Raw genomic sequence first — 27,596 nt, 5'->3', positions numbered from 1 at the left:
CTGAGGGACAGCGCCCAGGCCCAGAGTTCAGGACCCACAAGCAACAACAACAACAACAACAAAAAACTTGTGGGAAAAAAAGAAAATAAGGTTGTAAGGCCTGACAGTGATTCTAAAAGTTCTCAGGCTTCTTTCTTGTTTGCCAAGAAAAGAGTAAACTTCTGGTTCATCTTCTTTATTGTGTATGATAGTATTCAAAGAGAACACATGATTGTTTCCTGTCTTGTCTGTACTGATGTATATACTCAATAGGTAGTCATAATTATAGGAAAACTTGCCTTTCTTTGCTAAATCTAATAAAAACTTGTCACTTACAAAAACATACCAAAATGAATTACACTGGCTTGATTTGCTTTTATAGAAACACTGTCAATTCAGAAAAATAGAAAGAGGTATCAAAATATGTATTTATTCTCCATTTAATATTCTCTAGTAAATCAGAAAATGAGAGGCCATAAAGCCACTAGGCAATCTAGGTCATAGATAACAAGGTGGCAATTAAAATGACAGTATCAATTATTTGCTTAAGTTATCTCCTAATATTTCACTCTGTAGGATCCATTATGTAGGATCACCATTTACTACTCTATTATAAAACACTATTTTTAACACAAAAACCTATATATAGAATCATTTAAAATATGATAAATGAAGAACCAGCATGTACTTAAAAAATAGGTGGAGGGAAATGGAAAGAGCCCTCATTTCAAAATAACTTCCACAAGAAGAAATCACAAGAAATTTAATACAAATGTTATTCCTAAAGAATAACACTGAGGTCATTTTATTTTCCCTTATCCTGTGATAAGTAGTATACTTCCACCAACAGTGGATTTCCTATTGCGTATTATTATTATTATTAAACCATTGTTGTATCTTGCTTTCTTAAGCCTAGATTAACCTATTAATTTAAAAACCTGTATCTTTTACAGTACGTAAGGAAACAAAGCCTAAGCAACTGGAGATTGCAGAAATGTGCCATGCAATATATTCTGTTTATTCAACTGCCGTGTTCATTTATCATTAAGGAGGGTATATCTTATACCTACCCCCAAATAAAACAGTATACTTTTTGGGGGCTTGTACTTGACTTTTTTTATGCTTCATTCTTTAGTAGAAACAGAAATTTATGGATAATCCAAGATGTCTTGTGAAAGGTAATGACCAAAATACAGACATCATGGGAAAACTGCATATAGGTGAAAGAAAAAAAAGCAAGAAAATAAGTACATGCAGAAAAATGCAGAATGCTACAAATATTAAAAGAAATCATTATTTTTTGAAAGAGCTAGGGGAGAATTTGTTCAATGCTAAGAAAATAAAGCAATCATTTGAAGGTAAAGCATCTTTAAAACATTTCCAAACATCTTCAATACCATTGGCAAACATGAACTGAAAATATATTTATAAACTTCTTTGTTAAATGGAAACTTCTTTGTGCAACTACTTAAAGATAATGAAAAGAAAAAAAAGAACTTTAGCTAAACTCTGAGCAAAATAACAATCCTCTCATGTAAAATACAAAACTGGAAGTGGTGCTGTGGCTCAAATGATAGAGTGCTCACCTTGAGCTGAAGAGCTGAGGGACAGTGCTCAGGCCGAGAGTCAAGCCCCATGACCCACAAAAAAACAAACAAATAAAAAAGCCCAGAAAATATTTTTGCGTATATCAAGCAAAAGTTATGATTCTCCTGTCACATTCAGAATTTGAGATTCGTTTGAAAACTAGAGTAAAAGATACAAACTGTGTTACAGTTAATAAGTGTTGAAGTTTCTAATACATTTAGAATATTGCTACTATACTACTTTTCTACTGTGGAAGAAATTAAACACTTCTTAACTATATGGTTTGAGACCAAAGTGTTTCAGGTAGGACACAATAAATAGCAGAAAACTAAGAAAAGCCAGAAGTTCCAGACTGTGTGTTATTTTCATGATGTCATAAAGACATCCTGGTGACAAAAGAAATTCCAAGTGGCCTCGGGTGCTTACCACAGGCTGTGTACTTACGATGACTGTATAGAAAGAGGAGGCCGAGTAAACCTATCCCATATACACCTCAGCCCAGGCCTGTGCCTAGTCTGTATTGTGAATGGGGAGACAAGGGGAAAAAAAAGAAAAAAAAAAAAGAAGAAAAGAAATTCCAAGTAAAATGTGACTATGTGACTTTTTTTTTTTTTTTTGGCAAAAAGCCTAAGGAGAGAAAAGGGGTAATTATACGTGTCAACTGAATCAGCTCATCCAACAGCTTCTGTTTCAATTTTATTGGTGGAATGCAGTAGTCACAGGGCTAGCCACCTTCCAGACAGGCCAGGAAGTGCATTGTTTAGCTGACCACGTTGCAAACCCCAACTAAACTGGATTTTACTGCTAAGAAAAAAAAGAATAAATAACTATCATCTGCTAGAAGTTTTGCAATAAGAAAAAAATAGAAATTTAGCTGAGAGCTTCCAAATTAAGTAATTAAAATTCCATGCTGACAAAAGAATGGAATGTCACAGGGAAAATCTAGGTTCATTGCCGGACAGTCATACAAAGTCAATCTTTTCCATACTTACTGGCTCAATTCATTTGAACTACCATGAAATAGATCAATAAAACCCAGACCAGTACTTAGGAAAAAGAGGTTATACTCTCAAATCTGCTATTTTATTACTTGTGGCAAATTTATCTAAGTTCTAGACTAGCTTTCAAGTTTTTCTTAATGAGGCACTTTGACATAAAACAGTACTTGTAAGATATACTGTTCTGCTAAACTGAAGCTAGTGGAAACTGAATGTGACAGTGATAGCTTAGAAATCTTCCTCTGTCCTGCTCTCAAAACTTCCAATAAAAGAGGAGAGATTCTGAACCTCTTCCCTACTTTAGCATTCCATGTGCCATCAAGGCAGAGACTAAGTTCTAGTTGTGTAAACATGCCATGCGGTACCACTTAGAATATTCCTAGGCAGTTCTGGGACTATAAATGCAACATTTTGAAATCATTTTCCTTTATTCATTTATTTTTTGTTTCAACAAATAAATTACAATCCATTTTCTTTCTATTAGTTATTTGCATTAGTCTCTGTTTTGTAAACTTCTTAGTACATTATTTTGAAAATGTGGGTGCCCAAGCTGTGAGTTCAAGCCCCAGGTCTGGAAAAAAAACCCAACAAACAACAACAATAACAATTAAAAAACCAAAAAGAAAGAAAAAAAGAAAGAAAAAAGAGAGGAAAAAGAAAAAAGAAAATGTGGAAATGGTGTATAGCTCCTGGGAAATTCTCAGAAGTTACAATTTAGACTTTTGTGTTCCTCCCCCCAAATTTGTTCAGCCTCCAATTTTTAGCTTAAAACTTCTGCCCAGTACTTAAATCACATTTACATTTACATCACACATACCCATGAGGGAAGTAATAATGTTTTTGCTTCAAAGGTCATCATAACAGGAGGTCAGAGAAAAATCAAACATGACTTGAAAAACACAAGAACAGAAAGACACCCACAAAACTCGACATGTGGATTGAGCTCTATATGGGTGGTCAACCCCATCCAGACACTACAGCAATAATCCAACCACATGACAGGTTCCAGAGTTGCTAACTAAGAAGCTAGTTTTATTTTATTTAAATTTTTTTAAGAATTCTATTTTGAGCCCCCACTATCAAGGGGTAGGAAAATGTGCTGATTTCTTGGTTATTTCATATTGGCCTTTAAGGTACTTTATAGAGATATAAAATGCATTTACATTTTGAGGTTTTATGAACATCAAACAACAGAAGGCCTCAGTATTTTTCTAGTACAATGATTGAATTTAAAAATGAATTTTAATCTTAGCATAATGTGTGTTTAGAAGTTGAAACTAAAGTTTTAATTATCAGATAGTAGCTTCTTTTGCTGATTGTAATATTTCTAGGAGAAAATGAAGATGTAAAATTTTATTGCTCAAAATTGGTCTTGTTAAATCAAGACTCATGAATTATTTTTTGAAATCACAACATCAGAGTTAACTGTAAGGATTTCAAAATTTTCAGAATAAATCTTTAAAATTTACAATTATATGTATTACTAAAATATTTATAGCCATTAATGTAAGAATTTGGCCTTTTCACCAATAAATAAAAACTCCAACATATTTGTTTAGTTATGATAGCCAATTAAGTAGAATATTTGGTTCTCATACCCATTTATTTATTTTGGCTATTTATCATTAAGATAGCATTAGAGACAATATTTCTTTTACATGCATGAAGAATATCAGATTTTAAAATGTCCACTGCTTTATTGTTTGAATTAAAATAGAATATCTCTATCATAGATCCCTCCCTCACCCCAGCTTAGTTCCAGGATCAATATATTAATGCTTTGACATAGGAGATGGAATTACTATAGGGTAAGTATGAAGACCCCCCCCCAAAATCTATTTGTCAAAAGTAATTTTCTTATAAGAGAGCATAGCTAACCATTTTCAAATCAATGTAACTATCTGTTAATTTTCTAGATGTTGGATGATTTAACCAAGACACCAGGGACCCGAGTCATCTTCTGAGTTCCCTCAAAAGAGAAGAATAACCCTCTGCTTATCCAGTCCTTACAGCTCTGAGAAGTGCTGGCCAATAATCATAGCCGTAGGGGAGTATATTCTTAGCTTTATTTTTTTTCTTGCTCCTAACAGATATCCTAATAATCAGAAATTAGGCTACACTTTCCTTCCTTCCTTCCTTTCTCCCTCCCTCCCTCCCTCTCTCCCTCCCTCCCTCCCTCTCTCCCTCCCTCCCTCCCTCCCTCCCTTCCTTTCTTTTCTTCTTTCTTTTCTTCTTTCTTTCTTTCTTTCTTTCTTTCTTTCTTTCTTTCTTTCTTTCTTTCTTTCTTTCTTTCTTTCTTTCTTTCTTCTTTCTTTCTCTCTTTCTTTCTCTCTTTCTTTCTCTGTCTTTCTGTTTCTCTCTCTGTGTTTCTTGTTTCTCTATTTTCTCTGTGTGTTTCTCTCTCTTTCTCTCTCTCTCTCTCTCTCTCTCTCTCTCTCTCTCTCTCTCTCTCTCTCTCTCTCTCTCTCTCTCTCTCCCTCCCTCCTTCTTTTCTTAGAGGTGGGGCCAAACTCAGGGCATTGTACTTGCCAAGCAAGTGCTCTTCAACTGAGCTAAATCTCCAACTCCTCTGTTCTTTTATTACTGTAGTTCAGGACTAAATCAAAACCAAGCATAGACCAATCCCCATTAACCAGGTTTATTACCTAAGTCTACAGAAAATCTGGCAGCGGCTTAGTGCAGTACTGTCTATTTAGTCCTTTTGTGGATGATAGTTAGAACATAGTTTAGAGTAACAATGTGTGATCTTCTTAGGCCTGGAAGTATAAGCTACATAACCATATAAACCAAGAAGAGGCTATAGTCATTTTCTTAGAGCTATCTCAGCTGGCCCCAAACTGCCCCATCATCTTCTCTCCCAAACCGGCCATTTTCCAGGATTCCCTGTCTCACCTCAAGAACGGTAATAACTCATGGGCTTATTCCCCTGACCACTTTACACTTCATACTTAGCCCAGAATGATTTCTTGAGAAACACCAATATGATAAAGCTACTCATCCTAAACTATCTAAAGTGACTCCTATTGCCTTCAGGATAAAAATTTAAACAGCAGAAAATGCTGTTGACTATCAAGGGTTATCTGTTCATCTAGCTACCCTTTCTCTCATCTAAACTCATGCCCTAGCCTTAAGACATTACTGAAACCTGATGTTTTTAAAACATTACCGGGCTCATGCTTTCATGTTCCTATATGTGTGTCTTCCTATATGTGTGTCTCCTGTTTCAAATTCTTTTCCATTTCTTTATTAAACTTAGTTATTTTTAAATTTAATTTTGCATACTGAGGTTTGAACTTGGGGATTTGTGTTTACTACTGATTGAATAAGGTCATTTGTTATTGCTTTTTTTTGTTAGTGAGTTAAGAAGCCTCTGTATTTTCTCTTACCTATAATTGTTTTCCAGTAAAATCTATTTAAAACATTTTAAACAAGACAACACTCAGTCTCGTTTAATATCTGGAAATTAGATTGATTTAAACATAAATTTTCTTTCATTTACTTTTTTAAAAGTAAGTTTGGTATGATAAAAAAATTGCTGATTATTTGGAAAATGAAAACCAATTCAAGTTTTAACCAAATGGTAAAGCAGAAATGGTGGTATGAAGTAAAAAGTTAGGCATGCATTCAAGTATTTGTGGGAAAGCTATTAGCACTGCCATATGGACAAGAATCCTTATCATTTAAATAGGGATACAGGTGGACCCACTGCAACAATGAGATGTACAAGACGTTATGTCAAAAAACAAACTTTACAACTTTGGTGGGGAGTGGGGGAGGAGAGGAGCCCGGTGCGGTGGGGAGGGGGGAGATGGGAAGGGATAGGAAGGGAAGGGAAGGGGAAACAAAGGAAAAGGAGGAGGCAACAATGCTTGATAAGAAATGTACTCATTACCTTGCCCATGTAATTGTAACTCCTCTGTACAGTATTTTCACAATAAATAACAATAATAATAAAAAATGAGTTATAACCCAAGTAGGTATGTGAAACTATATATGTGTATATACTTAAGTTAGTTTTCAGATAGCCTCATGTTTTACTGTGGCCTGCTTTGAAGCATGATTCTCACATTTCTGGCTTGGGTAACAAGTACATTCTCATTATACTACATCCAGCTTTTTTTTTCTTTTTGTTCAGACTGCCCTCAAATCAAAATACTCTGATCTCTCTGATCCTAGCCTCCTAAGTGTCTGGGATGACAATCAGGAACACCACCCAGCTACTGTTTGGGATGGAGATTTCACAATTTTTTTTTCCTCTGAGTGGGCCTCAAACTCCCATCTTATGAGCAGGGAGAGATACCTGTCTCAGGTATTCACTGAATCTGTGGAACTCTCCTAAAAGTAAGAGATGTTTCTATTTAAATGTTTTTCATATGTATTCTAGTGTTGAAAAAACAAATGATCAGAAACTATGAAAAGAGATTTTACTTTTAATTTGTTTAGATAGACTTGCAGTAGGTTGTCTGTTGGGACATGTAGAGCTAAGGACACAAACTATAACTAGATGGACCATTTTTCTCTTTGCATCAGCCTTAAAAGCCAAAGACAGTGACATAAACCAACTTGAACTAATGTCTGCATGAGGACATCTGTTAATGATAGTGCTGAGAGGGAAACCTGTCGTTAATCATGATAATAAATGTTAAGAAGGAAGATATGACTATACTGCTATAGGATATTAATTTAAGTATTTTTTATCCAGTGTTATTAGCCAGGGAAAATACCAATTGGAGAAAATTTTAAGTCTATCCCTTGAAAACTGATTGAGAAAAGAAAGATGCGAAATGCTGTTTTTTTGGGGGGGGAATGTTACATATTTATATAAAGTCTGTGAAATTTTAGTTAAGTGAAAAGCAGTCATGTTTTCACTCCAGATTCTGTTAGCATGAGTATACCTTTGGGAAGAGAGTTAAGAGCAGGAGCCATATAAAAGCAACAAACAGAATCTACAGCATAAAAGAAGGTCAGATGACCATTACCCCTGGTGGCACAGGTTTCTTGGTTGATTTCTCAGTGGTGTTAGCTAATTATTTCTTTCAACCTGAGTCCTAACAGACTTGTACTCTCAACCTTTCAGGACTCCCTAGATTCTGTCCATCAATCCCATTTCATAGACAACTTTCCTCCAAATTGTCTTAGCTATTTTCTGTGGAGTGGAGAAGGGAATTTCAGCATCTCTCCATTTGAGTCTTGAGCAAAGCCCAATTCATTAAGCCTCCAAAACCACTTCCTTTGCCCTGAGTCATGGTAAGTAAATATCACAAAGCAGAACCAACTTTCTCTTGGTTCAGTTTTTTTTCCATTTATTATCTGCAGTGTTCTAGTCACAATATAGGCACTTAATTTCTTAACGGTAGAGACAAACTTTTTAATGAATTTTAGACCAGTGTTAAGAGCTTATTATAGACCCATGCCTCAAAATTGTCTTTAAGTAGATAAGGATGTGGAAAAGAAGAGGCAAGCCAAGAAAGATATTACAGAAAAGGTGAATGTTTTTGCAGGGTTTCGAAGTATCAAGTTGAGTTTCACAAGCACATCAGATTGGGCAGGGATTCTAGGAAGGAAGAAAAAACACCATCAAAGGCTCAGAGGAGGAAAACACCAGAAGCTGAAGTTGAACATGATTAAAATGAGAGCAGAATTTTAAAAGAAGAATGAAGAGGTAAACAGAAGTCAAACTATGAATGTGATCTCAGATTAAAAGTGGCTTATAGGGGAGGAGCTATAAAGAGTAATAAGGAGACAATTCGGTAATAATACATTATATGTTGTATGGAAATAAACAAGGATTTTCCTTTCTATAACTAATATATTCTAAAAGAGAAAACTGCATTATTCTTCCTAGTGCGTTTATATTACTATACTTTTCTCCTGCATATTTTCCTGTGAAATACCCCTGATGTCAAATTATTTTGAAATTCAATTTGCTAAATTCTCCAGAGCTTAGATTAGAATACATGCCTAAGTTGTTGTTGTTGTTGTTTTGGTAAATAACCACAACATTTTCCATCTACTAGAGATACCATAATCATTCTCTAAGTTGCTCAGTATTGAATGTGATCACACTACTTTTTATCCACGTTGCAAGTCATGTAGTAAGGTAACACCTTGCTAATGCTGGTTAGTATTCTTAGCATATTGTTGTGTGCATATTTTTAACTTAAGTTTTCTGTATTTGTATATGTCTTGTCAACATCCAAACTAGGTAAATATTTCATTGGGTGCTTTCATGTATTTTCACTTGTGATATTAAACAATCCTAGTTATTTTACAAATGTAACCTTGTCTGTTATATTTTTGGTAAAGCAAATATGATCTCCAAACTTCTGCATCTCTGAATATATTTTCAAATTCAGCACAACCAGTGATATACCAGTCATAAAATACTTAAATTCTAAAACTTTAACTGCTGTTAAAGTTCGTATATCAGAGAAAATGGAAAAACTCTAAATGTAAAAAATTTGCCTTTTCCCACTATTTAGCAATGCAAAGCTCATTATACTCCTACTGTCCCTACAGATAATATCTCTTATGAATTTATTGTGCACTATTATGGTCTCTTCTTATGTTTAACATGTATTCTAGAATCATTGGCATTTTCCTGATTATGGCTGAATATAATATACACATATATGTATATATAGTATATATACATGTATATATGTATGCATATATGCATGTATATATGTATGTATATGTGTGTATGCATGCTTATACACTATATAATATGTATATACATATTATATACATTTGCATGTTGGCAAGGTATGTATATTTAAAACTCCAAAGGAATCTTGATTTGAATTCTACATGAAGAAATGAGAAGTGAAACTTGCCAGAACCAAAATGTATCCGTGCAGTTGATATTCCACCACTTACTCCTCCAGTGTTTAATTTTCTTAATTTGCTAGCCAACTTCAATATCGTGAAGACAAACTCCCACCGTCAGGATTTATTATGCCACTAGAATCTCAGAGGTCAATTTTGCTAGGAGAACCTATATTTAAGATAGAAGATTACTGGGCTATCAAATAACAAATTACACTAACGTTTAAAAGCAATTGAGAGAAGCTAATGGCAAAGAAGAAGTTAATTCTTTTCTTCTTTGGAGTAATTTGTTTGAATGTATGTATTATGTTGTTAGATATCTTCAAATCTGAATGACTCTATGTGTCTATAAAGGAGGGATAAGTATGCACAGTTCTAGTCTCAATGGCTCACATCTGTATGAAATCTATGCCTTACTTCTTGCCACACACCTGGCTGACACATGCACTACAGGAAAAAAAAAAAAGTAAGTCTCCCATTGAAACAGCTCCCATTCTATGCTTTGGGAGAAATGATTTGAAATGGTATTTGAATTGCCCTTTAAATAATGACTAATTTCATCTTAAATGAAACTTTTTGTTGTAATTGAAAAATTTGCTCCTATGAAATACAAAGAGCCCGTGGAGAAGACAGCCCGCACAGGGTGGTCCATATAAAATAGGAGCCCGCTGTAACTCCAAGTGAGATCCATTTTTCATGGAACCTGCAAAATTGTTGCTGTTTTCTAAAAATAGAGTATTTCTCCCATAGCTGAAAACTAAACCATGGTAGAGAAACTGCTGAATTTTGGCTCATTTTTGTATTTTTAGGAAAGTATCATTAGTGATTAAGAAGAAAGATTTTTTTGTTGCTTTGTATGCTCCTCCCCCACGGTATAACCCCTCTTTTCGCTGTATTTGATGTTAGTATAATTTGGGGAAGAGAAGGGAAAAAACAAATTGTTTAAATAGGGATATAGGATGACCCATTGCAACAATGAGATGTATAGGATGCTATGTTGAAAAACTAACTTTACAATTTAGGCGAGGGTGGGAGGTGGGTGGTAGGGGAGAGTGTAGTTGAGGAGGTGGGAGGGAAGGGATGGTAGGGGAAAAACAAAGGAGTAGGCAACAATGCTTGATAGGAAATGTACTCATTACCTTGCTTATGTAACTGTAACCCTTCTGTACAGTATTTTCACAATAAAAATCTTATTTAAAAATAAAAAAGGAGAATGAAAGAACAAAGGAAGGGAAGAAGGAAAGAAGAAAAGAAGGAAGGAGGAAAAGCAGGCAGGCTGTAACTTCAGCATTGAAAGTAACTTAGGCCAATTTCTGGTCCTACATTAGTTTGTTTTAACTAGTCCGCTACATAATTTGAGCTTTGTTTCTTTTATAAGAAAATTAGAGATAATAATACATATCTTGTAGTCCCTATAGAAATACTTGAAGAACTCTGAAAGTTTAATGACTTTTACCTATTACACATAGTAGATAATTCACTTGCAAAATTTCTGTCTTTAGGGGTTAAAAAATATTTGTTTTTCAGGAACCATAGAAATAAAATATTTCTCATACAGTAAATTATTTTGTATGAATTCTCCTGCTATGGTGATCTGGCCCCAAGTTCTAGTGCTAAGTCATTAATAAAAGCTCTGTTGGAGAAAGAACAGTGCTGGAGGAATATCAATACCAAAATTCAAACTCTACTACAAAGCCATAGTCATCAAAACAGCTTGGTACTGGTACAAGAACAGACCTCAGGACCAGTGGAATAGAATTGAAAACCCAAAAATGAACCCACAGATCTATAGCCACTAATCTTCAATAAGGGAACTAAAAAATAGAATGGAAGAAAGACAGCCTCTTCAGTAAATTGTGCTGGCAAAATTGGTTAATCACCTGTAGAAAACTAAAGCTAGATTCTTATATATCACCCTGCACTAGAATCAACTCCAAATGGATCAAAGACCTTGAAATCAGAGTAGATGCCTTGAAAACATTACAGGAAGGAATAGGAGAAACCCTAGGTCTCCTTGGCACAGGCAGAAATTTTCTTAATAGAGACCCAGAAACACAACAAATCAAAGAAAGGTTGGACAAATGGGATTGCATGAAGCTGCAGAGCTTCTGCATGGCAAAGGACATAGCTAGCAAGATCAATAGAAAGCCCACAGATTGGGAGAAGATCTTCACTAGACATACGACAGACAAGAGTCTCATACCTAAAATATACTTGGAACTCAAAAAAATTAAATTTTCTAATAACAAATCCTCAAAGAAACAACTGCTCAATAAATAAGTGGGCTAAAGACTTAAAGAGAAACTTCTCTGAAGAGGAAATAAGAATGGCCACATGAAGAAATGGACACATGAAGAAATGTTCAACCTCTCTAGCCATAAAAGAAATGCAAAGCAAAACAACATTGAGATTCCACCTCACCCCAGTTAGAATGGATATAAACGAGAACTCTAATGAAAACAGATGATGGCGGGACTGTGGACAGAAGGTAACCTTACTGCATTATTGGTGGGAATGTAAACTTGTTCACCCACTTTGGAAAGTAGTATGGAGGTTCCTCAAACGACTCCACATACAGCTCCCTTATGACCCAGCAATCCCACTTTTGGGCATTTACCCAAATGATCCCAAACAAGACCATACTAAAGCTACCAGCACAACTATGTTTATTGCAGCATTATTTACCATAGTTAAGATATGGAACAAACCCAGATGCCCCTCAGTAGATGAATGCATCAAGAAAATGTGGAATATATATGTATATATATATATATATATATATATATACATACATACATACTATATATATATACATATATATTCCACATTTTCTTGATCCATTCCAATGGATCTTGATCTAATGGAATATATATATATATACATATATATTCCATTGTGTGTACACACACACACACACACACACACACACACACACACACACACACACACACACACACACACACACACACACTGGAATTCTATTCCTCTATCAGAAAGAATGACATCGCCCCATTTGTTAAGAAATGGAAAGACTTGGAAAAAATTATATTAATGAAGTAAACCAGGCCCATGGTTTCCCTTATTTGCAATAACTAGTATATGTCTGGGACAAGCAACAAAGGTCAGATAAAATAACATTAAGTGAAATGAACCCCAAGATATGGACACAAGTGGTCTTTTCTTTCTTGCTATTGTTTCTAACATGTTTATAAGGTAACATGTGATTTTTTTTGTTGCTTTGTCTGTCCTTCCCCCATGGTATAATCCTATGTTCACTGTATTTGATGCTGGTATAATTTGGGGAGAGGAAGGTAAAAACAAATTGTTTAAATAGGGATACAGATTGGCCTATTGCAGCAATGAGATGTACAAGACACATGTTGAAAAATGAACTTTACAATTTAGGTGGGGGTGGGAGGTGTGGGGTTGTGGGGGAGTGTAGTTGAGTAGGTGGGAGGGAAATGATGGTAGGGGAAAAACAAAGGAGGAGGCAACAATATTTCATAAGAAATGTACTCATTACTTTGCTCATGTAATTCTAACTCCCCTGTATGGTATTTTCACAATAAAAACATTAATAATTAAAAAAAAACAAAAAATTAAAATAAGATAAAATATATTATGTTGGGTACAGTTTTGACTGCAGAACATTAGTCTCATAAAATCTCCTTTATACAGTTTTCTTTAATCCCATGAATTTGAGAATTGCTCCTTTCTAGTCTATCACCTGTTTGAGAAGTCTGCTAAGTCTCTGAGAAAGGATGATCAATCCAAAATAGTTCAACTGTGTTTATACATAGTTTCTAAGGCATTAATGAATGCCAGTGTATAAGAGTACAAAAAGTAAGGGGCTTTAGTTTAGTCAAAGGAATTATCATTTGTCTAACAGCTAATTATTAGAGGCCAATGTTGTATGCACTTTCTGTATGTTTTGAAGATGTGGTAGGAATAACAATTACACGTTCTATACTTTCTTTCCAGTGAGGGACAGGGAATAAAATAAATTACACAGTAAGGTATGCTATTACTAAGAAAAATCAAACTTAAAAACTCTCTGTATGAATGTTAATTTGCAGGTTTATATTTTGCTATAATTGTTATTATAATCTAAGTTTTGAGATGGCCATAAAAATTAAATAGATAAAAACTTTACAGGAAATATATGTCAATTAAAGCAGTGCTGAATCAACATTCAATCTATGAAGGATTTGAACTTGCAAATGACCTTCATCCTGTATTTCCTAGTATTACAGGGATTCTCATGGGCTGTCAAAAAGAATTTCAGATGAGCTCAGTAGTGAAACTCAGGAAGAAACTGTTCCAAGTAGAAATAGTTCAGGAGAACCATGGACAGAGTTTCAAAGTAACAGGCATAGCCAGGCACTATTGTCTCATGCCTGTAATCCTAGCTACGCAGTAAGCTAAGATCCGAGGATCATGAGTTGAACCCAGCTTAGGCAGAAAAGTCCATGCAGAAAAGTCTGGAAGACTCTTATGTCCAATAAACGAATCAGAAAAAGCTGGAATCAGTGCTGTAGCTCAAGTGGTAAAGTGCTAGCCTTACAAAGAGGCTCAGGAACAAGGCCCAGACCCTGAGTTCAAGCCCCAAGACCGGCAAAAAGAAAAAAAAGAAAAAAGAAAAAAGTGGGAGATATATTTGATCTGACTAACTGTTTAACATTTGTTTTCCTCTTAATTATTTTTAACATGTGTGGATCAAATAATAATTTATTTATCTTAAAAATGAAAATAATTCATGTATAATGGTAAAGTCAGGATGCCTAGCACAACCTAGTAAAGGAAAATTCTAAATTTTGAAATGGCAGTAACTATCAGGGGAGAGAAATCTTGGAATGTGTGTGCAACGCTGCTATTGTCTATGTAAGGGACTTTGTATAAATCTCTTAAATGTATTAAGCTCTAATTTTATTCCGTGCCAAATGTAGGCAAAAGAGTCTACTCTCTCTAGCTCGAAGTCTGGTAACTTACTTTAGCCATAAATATCAATATGTTATGCACATTCAAAAATAGATGAAGGAATTTAATGTTAGGTTAAAAGATTTGTCTAATAACATAACACATAATATTAAGACAAATGTTGAGTCCAGACTTCTCTGATTCCGAGACAAGAGCTTTAACATGATTTGTAGTATCCACCAAGCCAGGGTGTTCAACAGAGGTGAAGAGACAGTGAAAATGGTTGGTAAATAGCTCTCTTTCTTACATCAGCTTACTATTCACTGTAACATTGGTTTCAGAGCAAAGTTAAAAAAAAATCTCTTCAAACAACCTATGCCTTAATGTTTTATTCTCCTGTAAAAACTGCCTTGCTTTGAATTGCTTCATTCACCTGCTTTGCAGGTCACACATAGCAAGGGACAATAACCCAGTAGTTGACTACCAATTTCCTGCAAGTTAAATGGAAGTGCTGAGAAACACAGATATTTCCTCCCTCTTTTTCTAACATGTAAACCACTATGAGTTACATAAGGTCTAAGTTAGAGCAAAGGAATGCACTGGAAGTTTGCAAATATGCATTTACAAATTAGCTTGCTGCCAAAGTAGCATGTATTTGTGTCCCATTAATGCTCTTTTTTTTTTTTTTGCTCAGCACTTACATTACAAATAAACTTGAAAGATGGAAGTAGTATTTTTATGCTAATATGCCATAAAATGTCTTTGCTAAGTAAGTGATTCCTTTGGTAGCAAGGTTTATTTGCAGTGATATAATTCAGACACCAGCAATGACAACCTTTTGAGCCATATTAGTTAAATGATAGAACATCTACAGTGTTAAATCTTCAGCAAAATATTATAATGGGGGAAAAAAGCCTGAGCAGCAGGGGGTCTTTAATACAGAACTCCCTAGGCCACTTAAATAGTGTAATCTGGCTTTCAAGTGGAACTTTCTAAAGAATCTCTATGAACCTTGCTTTCAGGTTTCAGAGAATCAGAATGATATTGAGGACAAAGCTGTGTTCTGGATCTACCTGTCACCGACACCCTCATGCTGCTCTTCTACAAAGCCAGGTGGGATCATTTTTCTAGGAAACATCAATTACTTCTGCTTTTGCTCAGAAATGGCACAGTTATTTTTAGATGTATTTTTTCCACTGTTCTACAAAGTATTACAATTGCCATAACATATTGGGTAGTGTCACAATGGTGTAAGAATCCCAGGGCAAAATAGCCTCTCTGTGATACTGCCACATGCATCTTTGGAAAACAACATGATTATATATCTTGTAATGTTTTGTACAGCTAGTAGGGTATCAATATGTGTAGAAATGAATAACTTAGAGTATTATAAATTTCAAACATAATTAAAACTGAAAGTTTTTAAAATTTTTCTTTCTTTAAGATCACTTTATGAAGCTCATCATTGGAAACAGCTTTATCTGACTAAATTGAATCAGATTTATTTTTTAAGGGGCTAATAAAATCCCCGATAATAGGTGAATCACCTTTGGAAGTTGCATTAACACAGCAATAGTTTAATAAACTATACTACACTGATTGACTTCAGCTGGTACTTAATTTACATCAGGAGATGATCTGGGTATACAGATAATCTAGTTTATCATGATCTGGTTACTTGTTCTGATGTAATGCATGTATCCAGCCAAGCAGTTTCAAATAAAAGTTGTGCTAGAAAGTATAAACATCTGGGCTCTTGTGAGGTAAATACCTTCACTGAAGAATCAATACCCAAAATCAGGACATCTTTCCTTTCTTGGAGTCTTTTCAAGTTATGTTCCATCATAATGCATTTCACATATGAAATGAATAATTATGTCATTATAATCCCTTTAGGAAAATTTCTTCATTGCTCTATCAGCTGTCTTCAGCCTACTGGGTGTGTTTTCAAGCCAGCTACTTTAATAGAAAGCCAAACTGGTTGGGGGGTGGGGCGCGGTGTTTAAAACTCTGCCATAAATTAGTCTAAATCTACCTATCCATACACAATTATCTATTGGTCAATTTGTTTTATTCAATCAATACAGAACATTCACTTTAATGGTTTCTGAAGTTTCTTAACCTTTAAACAAAACTCAAAATGAAAGAGACATAGACCACAAATTTTATGGTAAATCTTTTTTTTATGGTAAATCTTATCTTCAAGAAGAAACATTTAATAATAGCATGTCGGAAATAGCTGGGCTTTGTCAGCGATTTCCTTTGCTTGGTGTCTAGCTAAGTTTGGAATGAAATTAATTTTGCACTTTAAAAATTGGTCACTGGGTAAAATGCCCAGAAGTGGGGTTGCTGGGTTATAGGGGAGCTCTCTGTGGAGTCTTTTGAGGAACCTCCATACTACTTTCCAAAGTGGTTGAACAAGTTTACACTCCCACCATCAGTGTACTAAGGTTCCCTTCTGTTCACATCCCCTCCAGCATCTGTTGTTATTACAATTCTTGATTATAGACATTCTTTCTGGGGTGAGGTGGAATCTCAGTGATGTTTTGATTTGTATTTCTTTTATGGCCAGAGAAGTTGAACATTTCTTCATGTGTCTGTTGTCTATTCCTCTTCAGAGAAGTTACTCTTTAAGTCTTTAGACAACTTATTAATGGGGCAGTTATTTCTTTGAGAATTTGTTTTTGGGGGATTTCCTTTTTTTAGTTCTCAATATATTTTAGATATGAAGCCCTTGTCTGTTGTCTGTTGGCTAGTAAAGATCTTTACCCAATCCATGGATAAACTATGTTTATCACAGCATTATTCGCCCAGGCTAAGATACAGACCAACGCAGATATCCCTCAGTAGATGAATGGATCAAGAAAATGAGGTATGTGTATGTGTGTGTGTGTGTGTGTGTGTGTGTGTGTGTGTGTGTGTGTGTGTGTGTGTGTGTGTGTGTGTGTATTATATATATATATATATATATATATATATATATATATATATATATATATATATATATATATATGAATTCTTTGCTTCCATCAGAAAGAATGGCCACCACCCCATTTGTAAGGAGCTAGAAAGATTTGGAAAAAAAATATTAAGTGAAGTAAGCCAGACCCAAAGGAACATATAGATACCATGGTTACCCTCATTTGCAATGATTAGTATACTTCTAGGATAATCTTAACAGATGAGAAGAATAGCTCAGTAGCTTTGTACATATGACCATATAAGATGATGCTAAGCAAAATGAACTTTAAGACATGGACACAAGAAGTTTTACTTTGTTGTTTTTAATGCACTATGTATTTTTTCTTGTTTCTTTTCTATGTTCTTCCCTCTATGGTTTATCCCCTGTTGTCACTGTATTTGATTTTTTTGTACCCTGCTATTGTATATATGTTTAGTTGAATTAGGGAAGGGAAGAGGAATAACAGAATGACGAGACAAAGGGCAAGAGGGGAACCAGTGCAACAGTGATATACACAAGACAATATGTTGGAAATTATCTGTACACGTGGGGGCTGGGGGAGGGAAAGTAGGAGAGGAATGAGGGAAGGGGTAACAAGCTTGACAAGAAATGTACTTATTATTACTTTACTTATGTAACTGTAATCCCTCTGTACATAACCTTGACAATACAACATAACCTTGGTCACTGTTGGGCTCATACAGGTATCCAACACGTGTATTGTTGCTGAATATACTGTATATAAAGTGTTTCCATTGTTCAAGACACGCATTTTATATTTAGAAAACTGTAGAATTTATGTTCAAAGTTAAATACCACCAATCAGGAGTGAAGTTCTCAAGTCAAACTGAGACTATCTCATATCTTGGCAAGGAGATGGCAACATGGAAATTATTATTTTATTATTTTTTATTATAGCCTTCTGTCCTTAACTCACTCTGTTCTCCTTGGTTGAGACCCCAAGTTATTGTAATGAATGCAATATTTAATTCTGATCCCCAAATTAGGTTATAGCACCCATTCATAAACACATACATACATACATACACATATAAACACATAAGTTAGCAATTCAATTCATTTATTTCCTTCAGTTCTCTGAGTGAGGAGTTTTAAAGTCTTCTTCATTGTATCAAATTATATCAGGATTCATAAATCAAAGGTCTGAATCTAAGATCCTAAGGATAGTGCCAGGAGGAAACAAAGGATGACATCAATTTCTCCTTAATTTCAGAATACAATTTTCTTTTCAGCTGGTGGAAGGCATCTTATGTTCACTAAGTCTGACTTAGATCCTGTAAGCATTTTTTGTTATCATTTTGTGGCATTGGGAAATGATTTGAGACATTTAATTTCAGAGCTCCATCAAATTCTCATGCTAGACGCTAACATCTGCCCGTATGATGTGCTAACATGTAGTATATTGTACTCCTCATTTTTGGATACCAAATTGTGTTTCTTTAACAGATCTTGTATGCTTTACTTGTACAGCTTTTTACAGAGGGGGATACATACCCTAATTTGTTTATCAGTTGTCCGTATACTGGGTAGAATCCTTAAGGGTTTAGGATATATCATATGTTTTTCATTAAGGGCAATTTCAGAACCATGTTGGTGTTGTAAGGCAGCTGGTGTGGTGTGGATAGTGGCATCTCATGTTTGGTGTAGAACTTCTCAGTTCGTGGTTAAATTCCAGAGCATCCACAAGAGATGTTTAACATCTTAGAACTTCTGGAAGCCAAACCATTTTCCAGAGGATTAATACCTCAAGCATTTTAAATTGATGACTTGAACTATTTAGAGATGCAGGTCTTATTTCTTTTAACTGTTGATTTTCAAAGGCATGTTCTTTTTGGCTTTGAATAATTCGTCAGTAACAAGGGAGACTTACACGTATGGAAGGCTTATGGAAGACTTACATATAATCTTTAAGAACTTAGACAAATAGAAACACAATTGTTTGCACATTTAAGCTTTTTCAAAAGCTTAACCCCTATATTATTGTTTGTCAGAGAAAAGGACTTTGGGATTTATGAGTATTTTCTTTTCTTTGGAAAAAATGGATCACACTCTTGTTTTTAGCATACAGCATTTAAGGTAATGAGGAACACACCAGTACATTAAAGCAAATGTGTATCAAATCCCTAGCGAAAACAGATGTCATGCATGAATATTTCCTCCAGACATCTGAAAGCTAACATCATTGTTCTTTCAGTCTGTTTCCTAAGCAAATGAAGCAGTGGGAAGTATCCATAAATCCTTTTATCTTAGTATTTAAGCAAGTATATTTCACCTGTAGTAGCTCAAAGTTTACATTTAGCATACCCCAGAGATCAAAGGTTGAAAATTAAGGAACCCAGAATTGGAAATTTGTATATTCCCCACAACTCTACACTATTGCCACAAACGTTCACAGTCTGTGATGTAGAACCTACTAAGTAAAGTACATCAGTTTTGAACATTGTAAACATTATGCTAAATGTGAAAAAAAATGAAGTTTTTTCTTTTTAAAAATATGGTCTACGAGTTCTCACCTTTTAAGAAGATTTGGCAGCAATAAATTTGAACCATGGAAAAGTTCAAATTTAAGAACATCATTTATACTAAATTAACAAAAGCATGGTAATGTATGTGAATGCGTGTGTACATATGTGAGTTTATACAAAAGTGAGGGGAATTTAGCATTTGTTGAACAGAAAAAATGTAAATAACACAAAAAAGTAAAATCACGTGTTTGCTTGTCTAATATTGGGTACTAAAACTGTTTGACTTGTGTACACATTTATGCTCAGCTCTGAGCCCATGAAAAGTCCAAAAGGGAAATGAGAATTATTATATCTTCGCATAATTACAGGTGAGTTCAGTTTTCACATTAGCCCACTGTTGTGGTCCCAGCATGCCTTGTGACAAGTACACAAAGGTGAGAGAAAAAAAACACATTAAGTAGGCATGCTTACACACATTTTTACTTCCACAGCAAGATTATTACTAGGAAACTTGAATCATTTTTTCCTCTATCACACTTTACTTCTCTGTGGAAAGTCGAGTTGGAATGGACCACTCAGAAAGCCATTTGAACTGAATGTTTGCTCTTTGTTACTAGGGCACTGCCTAGATTGGAATATGGGCAAGAAGCAGGTGTTTACCTAACAGTGGGAAATAAAACATAATAAGTATTTCATGACACCATGTCCCTAATTAGGACAGCAGAATTTTAAAACAAGTTTTTTACTACTTTTTTTCTGTCCCAAGGTAAGCCAGGTGTTATCTAACATGCCTAAACCTGTATATCTTTTATATGTCTCTTATTGAGGCACAAGACCCATTAAAGAACCTGCATACTGCTTTCCAAAATGGTAGAACAACTTTACAGTACTGTTCCCTCTGTCCACATCCCCTCCAGCATCTATTGTTATTAGATTTCTTGATTATAGCCATTCTAACTGGGGTGAGGTAGAATCTCAATGTTATTTTGATTTGCATTTCTTTTATGGCTAGAGAATTTGAACATTTCTTCAGTCTACTGGCCATTCTTACTTCCTCTTCAGAGAACTTTCTCCTTAAGTCTTTAGCCTACTTATTTATCGGGCAGTTGTTTCTTTGAGGATTTGTTGTTGGGGGATTTAATTTTTTGAGTTCCAAATATATTTTAGATATGAGACCCTTATCTGTTGTATTGCTAATGAAGATCTTCTCCCAATTGGTGGGCTTTCTATTGATCTTGTTAGCTATGTCCCTTGCTATGCAGAAGCTCTGCAGCTTCATGCAATCCCATTTGTCCAACCATTCTTTGATTTGTTGTGTTTCTGGGTCTCTATTAAGAAAATTTTGGCCCACGCCAAGGAGACCTATGGGTTTCTCCTATTCTTTCCTGTAATGTTTTCAGGGTGTCTGCTTTGACTTAGAGGTCTTTGATCCATTTGGAGTTGATTCTAGTGCAGGGTGATATATAAGAATCTAGCTTTAATTTTCCACAGATGATTAATCAATTTTGCCAGCACCATTTACTGAAGAGGCTGTCTTTTTTCCATTCTACTTTTTAGTTCCTTTATTGAAGATCACATAGCTATAGATCTGTGGGTTCATTTTTGGGTTTTCAATTCTATTCCATTGGTCCTGAGGTCTGTTCTTGTGCCAGTACCAAGCTGTTTTGATGACTATGGCTTTGTAGTAGTGTTTGAAAATTGGTATTGATATTCCTCTAGCACTATTCTTTCTGTTAAGAATCATTTTTGCTATTTGGGAAAGACTCCACATAGACCTCCCCTATGACCCAGCAATTCCACTTTTGGGCATTTACCTTGTTTGTTTACATAAACAAGACCATACTAAAGTTACCAGCACAACCATGATTGTTGCAGCATTATTTACCATAGCTAAGATATGGAACCAGATGCCCCTCAGTAGATGAATGGATCAAGAAAATGTGGTATGTATGTATGTATGTGTGTATATATATGTATATACACACATACATACAATGGAATTCCATACCTCCATCAGAAAGAATGACATTGCCCCATTTGTTAGGAAATGGAAAAACTTGGAAAACATTATATTAAGTGAAGTAAGCCAGGCCTAAAGAAACATAGGTCCCATGGTTTTCCTTATTTGCAATTAAAGGTCAAAAGCTATGTACATATTACCAGATGATGTTAAGTTAAATGAACCTCAAGATAGGGACACAAGTGTTTTTTTCTTTCTTGCTATTGTTTCTAAGGTATTTATAATGTACCATGTGATTTTTTTTGTTTGTATGTTCCTCCCCCATGGTATAACCTCTGTTTTCACTGCATTTGATGTTGGTGCCCTTCATCTTGTATATACACTTTTCTAATTTGGGGAAGGGATAAAACAAAATGTTTAAATAGGGATACATGTTGACCTATTGTATCAATAAGATGCACAAGACACTATGTTGAAAAACGAACTTCACAATTTAGGGGTGTGGGGCAGATGTGTAGTTGTGAAGGTGGGAAGGAAGGGATGACAGGGGAAAACAAAGGAGGAGCTTGATAGGAAATGTAATCATTACCTTGCTCATGTAACTGTAACCCCTCTGTATGGTATTTTTACAATAAAAATGTATAAAAAAGACCCATTAAGTTGGTAATTATTTTTCATTATTAACTGCTCACATCATAGCAGAATAATGTATATTTTAAGATGTTATTGATACTTAGTTCTTAGAAATGTTCTATTTGAGTTTTTGATAGTTCTGAGAGAATGAATAATCTGAATGCTGTATTTTTTATTTTAACATCATTTGCTAGTCATCAGCATATATTTGAATGCAGACATCCCTTCCACTATAAATGATGAAGATGTTTTATATGTAAATAAAAAAAAGAAAAAAAATGAAAATGCTAAAAGGGAGAAAGATACTTTTGAAATCTATTTATATGGATTTTTACAAAAAATAAATATAAGGTATAGTAATAGAACACTCACTTAATATGTGTGGGGCCCTTGGTTTGATCCACAGTACAAAAAACAAACACAAAATTGATGATGAATGCTAATTTGAGTAATAATCTATTCAGTGATTACATCTAGTTGATTGTTAATTTTTATAGAAACAAAACTAAAAGATAATCAATTTGATGTTTTATAATTTTTTTATTGTGAGAATCCAGTACAGAGGAGTTAGAATTACATGGGCAAGATAACAAGTACATTTCTTATCAAGCATTGTTGCCTCCTCTTTGTTTCCCCTTGCCATCCCTTCCCATACTCCCCCCCCACTCGCTCCTCCCCCCACCCCCCACCAAAGTTGTAAAGTTTGTTTTTCGACATGACTTGTACATTTCATTGTTGCAATGGGTCTACCTGTATCCCTAATTATCAATTTGATGTTTTAACTCAAGATCATGAATTTGACATTTCTGAAGCCTACTGAATAATGCTTAATGAACACAGAAAAAAATATCTTTTTTTTTTTTTTTTTTGGTGGTCATGGGGCTTGAACTCAGGGCCTGGGCTCTGTTCCTGAGTTCAAGAGCTCAAGGCTAACACTCTACCACGATGAACCACAGCTCCATTTCCAGTTTTCTGGCCAATTGGTTATAAGAGTCTTATGGATTTTCTTGACCCAACTGGCTTTGAACTGGGATCCTCAGATATCAGTCTCCTGAGTAGGTAGGATTACAGGCATGAGCCACTGGTACTCAGCTTATTTGAGTAAGTTTTTCAACAAAAGTTTTTTTAAAATAAGTTTTTTTATTGTGAACAGAGGGGTTACAGTTACATGAGCAAGGTAATGAGTACATTTCTTATTAAGCATTGTTGCCTCCTCCTTGGTTTTTCTACTACCATCCCTTCCCTCCCACCTCCTCAACAATACCCCCCCCCCTCACTTAAATTGTAAAGTTCATTTTTCAACATAGAGCCTTGTACATCTCATTGTTGCAATGGGTAACCTGTATCCCCATTTAAACAATTTGTTTTTTCCCTTCCCCTCCCCAAATTATACCAACATCAAATACTGTGAAAACAGGGGTTATACCATGGGGGAAGGACATACAAAGAAACAAAAAATATCACATGGTACCTTATAAAAGTTAGAAACAATAGCAAGAAAGAAAAAAACCACTTGTGTCCCTATCTTGGGGTTCATTTCCCTTAACATCATTTTATCTGACCTTTTCTGCTTGTCCCAGACATAAACTAGTTATTGCAAATAAGGGAAACCATGGGACCTAGGTTTTTTTGGGCCTGCTTACTTCACTTAATATAATTTTTTCCAAGTCTTTCCATTTCCTAACAAATGGGGCAATGTCATTCTTTCTGAAAGAGGAATAGAATTCCAGTGTGTATGTGTGTGTGTGTGTGTGTGTGTGTGTGTGTGTGTGTGTGTGTGTATCACATTTTCTTGATCCATTCATCTACTGAGGGGGTATCTGGTTCCATATCTTAGCTATGGTAAATAATGCTGCAATAAACATATTTGTGATGATAGCTTTAGTATGGTCTTGTTTGTGATCATTTGGGTAAATGCCCAAAATTGGGATTGTTGGGTCATAGGGGAGCTCTATATGGAGTCTTTTGGGGAATCTCCATACTGCTTTCCAAAGTGGTTGATCAAGTTTACACTCCCACCAATAATGCAGTAAGGTTCCCTGCTGTCCACATCCCCTCCAGCATCTGTTGTTATTAGAGTTCTTGATGACAGCCATTTTAATTGGGGTGAGGTAGAATCTCAATGTTATTTTTATTTGCATTTCTTTTATGGCTAAGGACGTTGAACATTTCTTCATGTGTCTATTGGCCATTCTTAGTTCCTCTTCAGAGAAGTTTCTCTTTATGTCTTTAGCCCACTTATTTATTGGGCAGTTGTTTCTTTGAGGATTTGTTGTTGGGGGATTTAATTTTTTGAGTTCCAAGTATATTTTAGATATGAGACCCTTGTCTGTTGTATGGCTAGTAAAGATCTTCTCCCAATTGGTGGGCTTTCTATTAATCTTGCTAGCTATGTCCTTTGCCATGCAGAAGCTCTGCAGCTTCATGCAATCCCATTTGTCCAACCATTCTTTGATTTGTTGTGTTTCTGGGTCTCTATTAAGAAAATTTTGGCCCTTGCCAAGGAAAGCTAGGGTTTCTCTTATTCCTTCCTGTAATGTTTTCAGGTGTCTGCTTTGACTTAGAGGTCTTTGATCCATTTGGAGTTAATTCTGGTTCAGGCTGATATATAAGGATCTAGCTTTAGTTTTAGATTAACCAATTTTGCCAGCACTACTTACTAAAGAGGCTGTCTTTTGTCCATTCTATTTTTTAGCTCTCTTATGAAAGATTAGATGTGGGTTCATTTCTGGGTTTTTCAATTCTATTCCATTGGTTCTGAGGTCTGTTCTTGTGCCAGTACCAAGCTGTTTTGATGACTATGGCTTTGTATAAGAGTTTGAATTTTAGTATTGATATTCCACTAGCACTATTTTTTTTCTGTTAAAGAACGTTTTTCTTATTCGGGGTCTTTTATTGGTCCAAATGAATTTTTGGATTACCTCTTCTTGTTCCTTGAAGAATAAGATTCGTATATTGATAGATATTGCATTGAATTTCTATATAGCCTTGGGAAGTATTGTCATTTTCACGATGTTGATCCTTCCAATCCAGGAGCATGGGAAGTTTTCCCACTTTCTAAGTTCTGCTTTGATTTCCTTTTCCAGGTTTTAAAAGTTTTCATCGTAGATGTCCTTCAGTTATTTAGGTAACTCCCAGGTATTTTATTATTTTGTGGGGCTATTACAAATGGAATTGCTTTCCTGATTTCAGCTGCTCTCTTCTCATTGTTGGCATACAGAAAAGCCATTGATTTTTGAGGGTTAATTTTATACCCTGCAACTTTGCCAAATTTTCAAATCACCTTCAGTAATTTGGGAGTGGAGTCGGTGGGATTCTTTAAATACAAGATCATGTCATCTCCAAAGATGGAGATTTTTTTTTCATCTTTCCCTATTTGGATCACTTTTAAGCTTGCATCTTATCTTATTGCTATAGCTAGGCATTCTAATACTAAATTGAATAGAAGTGGAGAGAGTGGATATTTTTGTCTCATTCCTGAGTTTAGAGGAAATGGCTTTAGTTTTTCACCATTAAGTATAATGCTGGCTAGAGGTTTGTCATATACAGCCTTTATTGTATTGAGGAATGTTCCCTGGATTCCTAATTTTTCCAGAGCCTTCATGATAAAGGGGTGTTGGATCTTGTCAAATGCTTTTTCTGAGATAACCATGTGGTTCTTATTCTTGCTCTTGTTGATGTGATGAATTACATTAATTGATTTGCATATTTGATCATATTGTATGATTTTTTGGATGAATTGTTGAAGTCAATTGGTCAAAATTTTGTTGAGAAGTTTTGCATCGATGTTCATCAAATAAATGGGTCTATAGTTCTTTCTTTGATGAGTCCCTGCCTGGTTTTGGGATGAGAGTTATGATGTCTTCATAGAGTTGGATAGTGAACTTTCTCTTTCAATTTCATTGAAGAGTTGGAGTAGTATTGGTGTGAGTTCTGCCTTGAAGGCCTTCTAGAATTCTGCTGTAAATCCATCCAATCCTGGGATTTTCTTAGATAGTAGGTCTCTTATTTCAGCAAAAAGTTTTAGTTTACCACAATTCTTGGAGAGAAGATGTATATGCCTCTTTAAAAGCCATTATTTATCAAGTGAAAAAAATTAAATGCTAATGAGGTAATCAGAGACATCTCAAGAAGAAGTAAAATGGTCAATAGCCACAAGAAGAAATGCTCAAGGCCTCTGGCCATAAAGGGAATGCAAATCAAAACAATACTGAGATTCCTTCTCACTCTGGTTAGAATATCTATCATAATGAATATAAAGAACAACACATGCTGGTACAGATGTGGGAGAAGATAAACCCTAATAATCTATTGGTAGAACTGTAAACTGGTAGGTATAACCCACTATTCAGAACAGTTTGAAGACTCCTCAAAAAACTAAACATAGACCCACCCTATTATCCAGTAATACTACTATGGAGCATTTATCCAAAAGATTACGAGTCAGGATGCAATAAACATGTACAACCATGTTCTGAACTATAGTTGCTGAACTATTCACCATGGGTAAGGTATATAAACAGCCTAGGTGCCCCTCCATAGACAAATGCATCAAGAAAATATGATATATATATGTATATATATATACACACACACACACACATATATATATATATATATATGCACACTGTGAAGAATTATGACAACCTAGAAAAAATTATGTTAAATCAGACCCAGGGACAAAGGATGCATATTTCTCTCATGTAAAAGTTATAGGTAATTAACAAATATGTAAGCAAACATATGCAGAGTCATACTCACATTTATACTATCAATTGAAGTATGGTATGTATAGGGGAGTTTTCATGTTATTTAACTCCTTAGAAGAACTAACTTACAGTCTAACCAAATGAGGCTAGTATTTGGGATGTTTGGGAGGGAAGTTAAGGGGAGGGACTTACATAAATGAAGAGAGGAAGGAGGGAGAATGTAGTCATGTTATCCAATACATAGCCTATGAAACTAGAAAAATTGGGAGGAGAGGGTAGGTTGGGAGGGAAGAGGAAAAATATTTAAAGGGATGATATTGATCAAAATGCTTCCTTCTTATAAACTAATATGTTGAATTGTCACCCCTTTGTACAACTACTTAGAGATAATACTTATTATATATATATATATATATATATATACATATATATATATATACATATATATATTAGCAAAAATATGCTAAGAGTACAAACAACAATCCACTATAACTCAGGTGTTGATGTTCACTTAAAAGGTCTGACAGCATTTAAGTT

General features: G+C 35.0%; 1 long non-coding RNA gene and 1 other non-coding gene across 2 annotated transcripts in view; both read left to right on the top strand.

Annotated features, from left to right (window-relative positions):
• The window catches only part of LOC138832903 (uncharacterized), a 126,501-nt gene that overhangs the window by 62,455 nt on the left and 36,450 nt on the right, over positions 1 to 27,596 (top strand). The window contains exon 5 of the long non-coding RNA XR_011373738.1: positions 15,332 to 15,422. This is a non-coding gene — a long non-coding RNA (uncharacterized lncRNA). The remainder of the gene's footprint in view (positions 1 to 15,331; positions 15,423 to 27,596) is intronic.
• Positions 1,977 to 2,106, top strand: LOC138833060 (small nucleolar RNA SNORA51). The gene has a single exon (XR_011373776.1). It is a non-coding gene; the product is annotated as a small nucleolar RNA SNORA51 (small nucleolar RNA).

The sequence above is a fragment of the Dipodomys merriami genome, unplaced genomic scaffold (assembly GCF_024711535.1).
Source record: "Dipodomys merriami isolate MVZ:Mamm:240054 unplaced genomic scaffold, mDipMer1.0.p SCAF_20, whole genome shotgun sequence".
Taxonomy (NCBI): domain Eukaryota; kingdom Metazoa; phylum Chordata; class Mammalia; order Rodentia; family Heteromyidae; genus Dipodomys; species Dipodomys merriami.
Note: the sequence above shows the minus strand (reverse complement) of the source record. Positions and strands in the feature narration are given on the sequence as shown.